This window comes from Carlito syrichta, unplaced genomic scaffold (genome assembly GCF_000164805.1).
Source record: "Carlito syrichta isolate Samal-C Ts95f unplaced genomic scaffold, Tarsius_syrichta-2.0.1 Scaffold304708, whole genome shotgun sequence".
Taxonomy (NCBI): domain Eukaryota; kingdom Metazoa; phylum Chordata; class Mammalia; order Primates; family Tarsiidae; genus Carlito; species Carlito syrichta.
Window position 1 is genome coordinate 422172 of NW_007248804.1, and position 8583 is coordinate 430754.

Below are 8583 nucleotides of genomic sequence, written 5' to 3' on the forward strand. Positions count from 1 at the left end.
GTGCAATGGCCGCTCCCAGCCACCGCAGCCTCGACCTGCTGGGCTCCGGCGGTCCTTCCGCCTCGGCCTTCCAAGTACCTGGAACTACAGGCGCATGCTACCACGCCTGGCTAATTGTTTGATTTGTTGTAGAGATGAGGTCTCACCACGTTGCCCAGGCGGGTCTCGAACCCGTGGGCTCAGGCAATTCACTCACCTCGGCCTTCCAGCTATTTAAAAATCTGTTGCCTAGCATACATAAATAGATCCAGGAGTAATGAAATGTTCCTAATTTTTAATCATCATGTAATCACTCCTTTCTTAATTACAAGTGCATCAGGGAAAGGTCCTGAGGACCAGCACTGAGTTCTTGCTTTGTAGCAGTCTATGATCCAAGCCGGGGCAGGGGCTCAGTGTTCCTGGTGTACGCCCTGTTCCATACTTTCCCACCCAATGCTTACATGTGCACACATGCTATTTGGCCAGCTATCTGCTTCTAGAAGATTTAGTAGCCATCATCTGAGGGGATGCGATAGTCCTTTTTGTACTGCTATAAAGGAATGAATACCCAAGGCTGGGCAATTCATAAAGAAAGAAAATATGTTGATGACCGGGTGCAGTGGCTCACACCTGTAATCCCAGCACTTTTGGGAGGCGGAAGCGAGAGGATTACCTGAGCTCAGGGGTTTGAGACCAGCCTGGGCAACCTGCCAAGACCTCGTCTCTACAATAAATCAAAAAATTAGCCAGGCGTTGTGGCACATGCCTGTAGTTCCCAGTTACTTGGAAGGCTGAGGCGGAAGGATCGCCAGAGCCCAGCAGGTCGAGGCTGCGGTGGCCGTGAGCGTGCCACTGTATTCCAGCCTGGGCGACAGAGTGAGACTCCTACTCAAAAAAAAAAAAGGTTTATTCAGCTCACGGTGCTGCAAGCTGTATAAGAAGCATGACACCAGCATCTGCTCTGGTGAGAGCCTTGGGAAGCTTTCAGGAAGATGAAGGGAAGCAGGCGTGTCACATGGCAGAGAGGAAGAGAAAGAGAGAGAGGAGGTGCCAGGTCTCTTTGTAACAATCAGTTCTCCTGAAGAGTTACTGTGGGAAGGACAAGCCATCATGAGGGAGCCACCCCCATGACCCAACAACTCCCATGAGGCCCTGCCTCCAACATTGGGGATCAAATTTCAACATGAGATTTGGAGAGGACAAATATCCAAACTGTACTGGGGTTCCGGGGGTCATGGCCCAGGGTCAAATTCACATTAATCCCAAGTCCTGACCATTTCGCATCACTGGCTCCTCAATGGCTTGGGAACCCCAGGAAACCGCCTATAGGGCATGAAGAGCAAGGCTGTCTTTACACCCCGTTCTCAGGAGACCCTGACACAGAAAACCCCATTGCCAGTTTCAGGTGCTGAAATGTACTGAAGTCAGAGATTCCCAGTCCAATCTCTTACCCACTCATACACATACTCACTGGCTCCCTCACATCAACAGATTTAGTGAGCACTTTTTTTTTTTCTTTCTGAGTCGGAGTCTCACTCTGTCACTCAGGCTGGAGTGCAGTGGTACACCCACAGCCACTGCAGCCTCGACCTGCTGGGCTCAGGTGATCCTTCTGCCTCAGCCTTCCAAGTAGATGGAACCACAGGCACGTGCCACCACACCTGGCTAAATTTTGTTGATGCCTGTAGTTCCAGCTACTTGAAAGGCTGAGGCAGAAGGACAGCCTGAGCCTAGGAGGTTGAGGCTGCAGTAACCGTGAGCAAGCCAGTGGGCTACATGTCTGCGCCACAACACCCAGCTAATTTTTTTGATTTACTGTAGAGATAAGGTCTTGCCAAGTTGCCCAGGCTGGTCTTGAACCCATGGGCTCAGGCACTCCTCTCACCTCAGCCCCCCAAAGTACTGGAATGACCGGCATGAGCCACCGCACCCAGCTTCTTTCTTCCTTCGTTCCCTCCTCTTTCCTTTCTTCCTTCCTCCCTTTCTTTCTTTCTGGGAGAATTTTTATTTTTTATTTTTTTGGAGTTGGAGTCTCTGTTACCCAGGCTGGAGGCACACTCACAACCACCCCACCCTTGACCTGCTGGGCTCTGGCTATCCTTCTGCTTCAGCCTTCTCAGTAGCCGCAACTACAGGTGCGTGTTATCATGCCCGGCTAATTTTTTTTTTTTTTTTATTTTAGAGACAAGTTCTCGCCAAGTTGCCCGCGCTAATCTTGAACTCGTGGGCTCAGGCAATCCACTCACCTCAGCCTCCCAAAGTGCTGGGATTACAGGCTGAGCCACTGAGACTGGCCAATTTTTATTATTTTTATGTACAGAAAATTTAACAGTGCACATTTAACCCAGTTTAGTGGCAGTTTCTTTAGCCCATACCTTTTCTAGCTTGGCAACAAGAGCCACAGATTTTGGGCCCAGAACATGGCCTCCCCGGCAACAGCAGAGGTCATCCTAAGCATCATTGTAATTGGTCCTCACAGCTACCACCAGCTTAGCAAAAGCTGCTTTGTCTTCCGAGTTAACCCGTGTAGAGGCAACAGTGGTGCAGGTCGTCCTGTGGACTGGACACCCCAGTTTTGCCTTCCCCTGGACAATGCAGGGAGGAACCCCCATCTTATGACACTGGACAGGCAGAAAGACAAACAACTAGCTGAATAGGATTATGTCATGTGCAGTCACCACCAGCTGAAGCTTCTTGGTCCCACCAGGGGAGACAGTATTAACCTCTGTTAAAAGGACCAATGGTTTCTTAGTGGGGGTATCCCCTTTGCTGGCAGCCTTCTTCTCAGCCTAGGTGAACAGTCTCTGCTTCTCTTGCTCTGCCTCTGGGCTGTACTTGTCGGCCAGCATGACCAGCTGAGAGCTGCTTGGTGGTACAGGCCCGAGTGAACTTGGCCTGATCGACCGGTGGCTGATCACAGGAGACACCTTCAGCTGCTGATATAGCTTGTTGCCGCTACAATCGAAGGCCGTTTGACAAAGCGGGTGAGATCCCTTTGGGGCTAGATGTCCTGCCCTGTGCCAAAATTCTTAGGTCTTTTTTCAACCAGGAGAATTACCATTTTCTTGGCCTCCTGCTTCACGACTGCAGGGACAGGGCCACTTTCTTCCCTTTGGCATCTCTCTCCTGGCATCTCAAGCAGCATTTTATGCATATGCTCAATGAAGAACAGATAGCGTATAGAAATGTGGCCGAACAAAAGGCTATGATCTAATGATCATAGACTGAGGGGGGAACCCAGCAAGACCTGCCTGTTCAGATTCTTCCTAACCTCTCTGTGTTCCTTCCTCCCTGGCATGAGGCAGAACCCTTCTGGAACGAGGGTCCTATGACTACGATTAGATAAGATAGGTCAAACCGGATGCAGTAGCTCACGCCTGTAATCCCAGCAATTTGGGAGGCTGCGGCAAGAGGATTTCTACTATTAGTAAAAAAAAAAAAAATAGCTGGGTGTGTGGTGTATGCCTGTAGTTCCGGCTACTTGGAAGGCTGGGGTGGAAGGATCACCTGAGCCCAGCAGGTCAAGGCTGCAGTGGCCATGAGCGTGCCACTGCACTCCAGCCTGGGTGACAGAGTAAGAATCTGAACCCTCAAAAAATAAAAAAAGATAGGTCAGAGAATTTCTTCGTGGCCAGCTGATATACAGAAAAGCAGGGGAAGGTTAGAGTAATATTTCTAGGTTGTATGGCCGGTTTTGGAAGAAGTATTCTGATGTCTGTGACCCACTTTGGGGAGAGGAATTCTGGTCTATGACTCTCTTTGGAAGAGAAAGAAGGGCAGGAGATGGTCAGAGAGAGACTTTGCTTTTGAGGCTACTTCTGAGGACTGCCAGTTTCCTTCAACCCACGTACTCAACATGCCAAAGCGCCAATACTTTGGGGTATTGTCTTCTGAGCCCCAGTGGAGCCACTGTCTTCTCAAACCATAACAAATAATCAAGAAGCTTTTTTGGCTCCACTGTGAACAACTTTGCTACTGAAAGAGCCGATGTGTCCATCAGGATACAATCAGCTGTAATTAAGGGAAGAACTGTTTACTAGGAAGAGAAAGGACTGCTATAAAAGTTGCATTGCAGTCATAGGCCAGTGGGTGTTAATGCAATGGCAGAAAACAGCTGGTGAACCATCAGGGTTCAAATTCATCACTGATGCACCACTACTGTTAACACTCTTTTTTTTTTCTGAGTTGGAACCTAACTCTGTCGCCCAGGCTGCAGTGCAGTGACATGCTCACGGCCACCACAGCCTCGATCTGCTGGGCTCCGGCGATCCTTCCGCCTCAGCCTTCCAAGTAACTGGAACTACAGGTGTGAGCCACCACTCCAGGCTAAATGTTTTGATTTACTGTAGAGATGAGATCTCGCCAAGTTGCCCAGGCTAGTCTTGAACCCCCAGGCTCAGGCAATCCTCTCATCTCAGTCTCTCTTCTTTTTCCTTAAAGCTACCAAGTATTTGTTATATATTTTTGTGTACATAAAATCTTATATATTTTTGTGTACATAAAATATTTATCTAGTTATTTGCTTATTTGTATTTATTTAGAGTCGAAGACTCACTCTGACACCCAGGCTGTAGTGCGGTGGCACACTCATAGCCACTGCAGCCTTGACCTGCTGGGCTCGGATGATCCTTCTGCCTCAGCCTTCCAAGTAGCTGGAATTATAGGTGAGCACCACCATGCTTGGCTAATTTTTTTATTTATTGTAGAGACGAGGTCTCTCCAAGTTACCCAGGCGGGTCTCGAATCCCTGAGCTCAGGTAAGTCTTGCCTCTACCTCCCAAAGTGTTGGGATTACAGGCATGAGCCACTACACTCGGCTATATGAAATATTTTACAAATCAATATTTTTTCTAAAACTCACCAGAGCTAGCCTGAGCTAGTGATTGTCCATGACTCGGGTTGCACTTCCTATATAGGGCAAGGGTGAACTCAGTCTCTGTGTGAACTTGTCCGGGGCAGACGTGCTGGGGGTGAGGGAGACGTAGCTGGGTGGACAGTGAAGTTCTTTCCAAGTGCTGTCAGTATCACACAAACTCTTGACCCTCACAACGGATGTGGTTAAGAGCACAGACCCTGGTGCCAAACTACCTCCTTGTCCTAATCCTGGACTCAGTCATTGAGTAGCTGTATGACCTTGTGCAAGTTACCTAACCTCTCTGTCCCTCAGTACTTTCATCTGTAAACTGGGGATGATAAAATTACCTATTTCATGGGGATGTTGTGAGGATTAAAAGAGAATGCTTGCCAAGTGCTGAGCACAATGCCTGGAGCCGAATTCATTCTTTATTTGTGTTAAAAATAAGGGAGAGGGTTCAGGCTCCATGGCTCAAGCCTGTAATCCCAGCACTTTGGGAGGCCGAGGCAAGAGGGTTGCCTGAGCCCGCGGGTTTGAGACCAGCCCGGGCAACCTGGTGAGACAACCTGGCGAGACCTCGTCTCTGCAATAAATGAGAATTGGCTGGGTCTGGTAGCTCCCGCCTGTAGTTCCCGCTACTTGAAAGGCTGAGGCAGAAGGATCGCCGGAGCCCAGCAGATCGATGCTGGGGTGGCCGTGAGGGTGTCACTGCTCTCCAGATGGGGCTATAGAGTGAGAACTCAAAAAAATAAGAATGAAAATAAAGGAGAGGGTCGCTTAGCTCTAAGTTATCTTGGTGGAGACGGCAGTTTTTCTTCTTGCTGGGTGTAATTACCGGGGAGAGCGCTAGATGGCAGCAAAGCGCGATTCCTCGGCCCCAGAACATTGCCGGCTCTGCCCCAGCTGCCCCTGGGTGTAACCAGCACTTGCCCAGGCACCTGCGAAAGTCCCCCGAGGCACACTCACTACCCCCTCCACCAGGCCGCATGAAAGGGTGCCAGGCCACACCGGCCTCATTGCAGTCTGTGCCTTTCTTCTGACCGGGGTGATTATCACTGAAGATTTTTTTAAGATACGGAATGACTTTGCCAAAGATTAGGAACGATTTTGAGGATTTCATACATATTGCAGAATTGCCCTCTGGAGAAATTGTACCAACTGGTATCCCACAAGAATGGGTTATGAGTTCCTGCCTTGCACTAACATTGGGCACTGTTATTTTTTAAAATCTGCGGGGCACAGTGGCTGACACCTGTAATCCCAGTCCTTTGGGAGGCCGAGGTGACAGGATCCCTTGAGGCCAGGAGTCAGAGACTTGCCTAGGCAATAGGGCAAGACCTCGTCGCTACAAAAATAAAAATAAAAAAATTAGCTGAGTGCTGTGGTGCACGCCCATAGTCCCAGCTACTCAGGAGGCTGAGGCAGAAGGATTGCCTGAGACTAGGAAGTTGAGGCTGTGGTGAGCCATGATGGTGCCACTGCACTCCAGCCTGGGCAACATAGTGAAACTCTGACTCTAAACAAACAAACAAACAAATATCTTTGCCCAAGATGAAGGATAAAAAATATTTTTTTTTTCATTTGCATCTATTTTCTAAGGTTGAATATTTAAAAATATTTCTATTTGGATTTTTTTCTTTTTTTGAGTTGGAGCCTCACTCCGACGCCCAGGTTGGAGTGCAGTGGCACGCTCACGGTCATCCCAGCATCGACCCACTGGGCTCTGGCGATCTTTCCGCCTCAGCCTTCCAAGTAACTGGAACTACAGGCGTGCGCTACCATGCCTGGCTAATTTTTGACTTATTGTAGAGATAAGAGCTCACCAAGTTGCCCAGGCTGGTCTCGAATCCGCGGACTCAGGCAATCCACTCGCCTTGGCTTCCCTAAGTGCTGGGATTACAGGTTGAGCCACCGAACCTGGCCTCTATTTGGATTTTTAAAAAATTATCTATTTATCTATTTTGTCCATTTTTCTATTGAAATGTTCATGTTTTAAAAAGCTAATTATAAGCCAGGCGCAGTGACTCATGTCTGTAATCCCAGCACTTTGAGATACTGAAGCGAGAGGATTGCCTGAGTTCACGGGTTCAAGACCAACCTGGGCGATTTGGCGAGACCTCATCTCTACAATCAATCAAAAAATTCACTGGATGTGGTGGCACATGCCTGCAGTTCCAGCTACTTGGAAGTCTGAGGCAGAAGGATCACCTGAGCCCAGCAAGTAGAAGCTGCGGTGGCTGTGAGTGTACCACTGCACTCCAGCCTGGGCAGCAGAGTGAGGCACTGACTCAAAAAAAAAAAAAAAAGCTAATTGTGGGCCAGGTGTGGTGGCTCACACCTGTAATCCCAGCACTTTGGGAGGTGGAGGTGAGAGGATTGCCTGAGCCCAGGAGTTCGAGAACAGCCTGGGCAACTTGGCGAGACCTCATCTCTACAATAAATCAAAAAATTAGCTGGGCATGGTGGTACACCCCTGTAGTTCCAAGTTGAGGCTGTAGTGGCCATGAGCATGCCACTGCACTCCAGCCTGGGTGAGAGAGTAAGACTGTCCAAAAAAAAAAAAAACCTAATTATATATTATGGATGTTATATGTTCTGTCATCTATACTACTGATATACTTCCCAGTTTTTTGTTCTGTATACATGTTTAATGCTATTTATATAGGTTTGTTTTGTTTTGTTTAGTTTAGAGACAGGTTCTTGCTCTATTGTCCAGGCTGGAGTGCAGTGGTATGATCATGGCTCACTGTTATCTCCAACTCCTGGGCTTAAGTAATCCTTCCACCTCAGCCTCCTGAGTAGGTGGAACTGCAGGTATGTACCACCATGCCCTACTCATTTTTAAATTTTTTGTACAGGCAGTGTCTCACTAGATCGTATAGGCTGGTCTCAAACTCCTAGGCTCAAGTGATTCTCCCACTTCATCCTCCCAAGTAGCTGGGATTATTACTCAGTTTTTCAGTGAGTATTATTATAGGTGGTTAAACATCAAAAAGCATGGAAAAGTATACAGTGAAAAGACTCCTTCTCAATTCAGATCTCATTCTTTTCCAATAGATTTTATGGTTAATGATTCTTTACTTGCTATTCCAGAGTGTTTTTATACCTGGAAATGCCAGTATAGACATATATGCCCACCCCCTTTTTACACAGATTTTAGTGTATATTGGCTAGACCTGATGTTCTATGCCTTGCTTTATTTTTTTTTTAATCATTTGTTTATTTTGAATTGGAGTCTCACTCCATTGCCCAGGCTAGAGTGCAATGGCACACTCACAGCCATCCTAGCGTCGACCTGATGGGCTCAGGCGATCCTTCCGCCTCAGCCTTCCAAGTAACCAGAACTAAAGGCGCGTGCTACCACACCCAGCTAACTTTTTATTTATTGTAGAGACGAGGTCTCACCAAGTTGCCCGGGTTGGTCTTGAACCCACGGGCTCAGGCAGTTCACTCGCCTCAGCCTCCCAAAGTGTTGGGATTACAGGCTGAGCCACCGAGCTCGGCTACTTTTTTACTTAACAACGTATCTTTGACATAGTCCCATGTCACTCTACAAAGAGCTTCCTCATTACTTTTTTTTGTTTGTTTGAGTGGGAGTCTCTGTCACCCAGGCTGGGGTGCAGTGGCGTGCTCACGGCCACCACAGTCTCAACCTACTGGACTCAGGTGATCCTTCTGCCTCAGCCTATCAAGTAGCTGGAACTACAGGCGCACGCCACCATGCCTGACTTTTTTTTTTTTTTTTTTTT